This window comes from Chrysochloris asiatica, unplaced genomic scaffold (genome assembly GCF_000296735.1).
Source record: "Chrysochloris asiatica unplaced genomic scaffold, ChrAsi1.0 scaffold00505, whole genome shotgun sequence".
In the NCBI taxonomy this organism is placed as follows: Eukaryota; Metazoa; Chordata; class Mammalia; order Afrosoricida; family Chrysochloridae; genus Chrysochloris; species Chrysochloris asiatica.
In genome coordinates, this window is record NW_006409023.1 from 262,794 (window position 1) to 263,956 (window position 1,163).

Genomic DNA, 1,163 nt, shown 5'->3' on the forward strand with positions numbered 1-1,163 from the left:
CATTTTGGGTCTGGGTGATTTCTAGCCCCCTTTAAGGTATTCCAGTCAGTTATAGACTGAAGACGGGTTAGGAGCATAGATATTTATTATGGTTATGTCATCTTGCTTAATTCATCCTTTTTTCATGAGATAGTGTCGTTCTTTGTCTCTTATGCTGGTTTTTATCTAAAAGTGTACTTTGTAGGAGATTAGTTCTGCCATTCCTGCTTGTTTATTGTTGCAGTTAACTTGGTATGTATTTTTCCATCCTTTAATTTTTAGTCTGTTTTTGTCTTTGTGTGTAAGGTTTGTCTCTTGTAGGCAACATATTGAAAGAACTTGTTTTCTTTTCCATTCTGCCACTCTCATCTCTTCACTGGTGTATTCAAGTCATTGACTTTCAATGATTTATCAATAGGTATGGATTAATTGCTGCCATTATGTTACTTTTTGGGTAATGTTGTTCATTCTTTTGTTCTGCATGCCTTCTTGTGTTAGGTTTGTGATTTTCATACTATTTCTTGTCGGTTTCTTCTTAGTTTTCTTATTTACTTGTTCTGTTTGGAAGTTCATTTTCATGGTGATTTGTGAAGTATTAACTTTCTTTGGGGTTACATTATAGTCTACTCTTTTTTTTCTCTATTTAAGAGAATCTATTCTGTTCTGTAATTTACCTGACATCCTCATCACCTGGATCTCTATGTCTACGTTTATCCCTTCTTTCGCAGCGAAATAGTTTTGATCTTCGGTTGAACTCCCAGGTCCTTGGAATTCGTTGTTGTAGTCTTGTACTGTTCTGGACTCTGTTATCTGTTGACTGAGTTCCAGGTTGTGTTGCCCGCCTGTAAATCTCTGGCTGTTCTCTGTTCTTGTTGGTTTTCAGTCCAAAGAACTCCCTTTAGGATGTTTTGAAATGCTGGGTTGGTTTTGATAAAAACTCTCAGATTCTGTTTATCATGGAATGTTTTGATTGCACCATCATATTTGATTGATAGTTTTGCTGGATAGACGATTATTGGTTGGAAGCTTTTTTTTTCTTATAGCGTTTTGTATATGTCTCCCCATTGCCTTCTTGCCTTCATGGTTTGTTCTAAATTGTTATTGTTGTTGTTAGGTGCCTTCAAGTAAGAACTGATTCATAGCGACCCCATGCACAGAAGAGTGAAACAATGTCCGATCCTGGG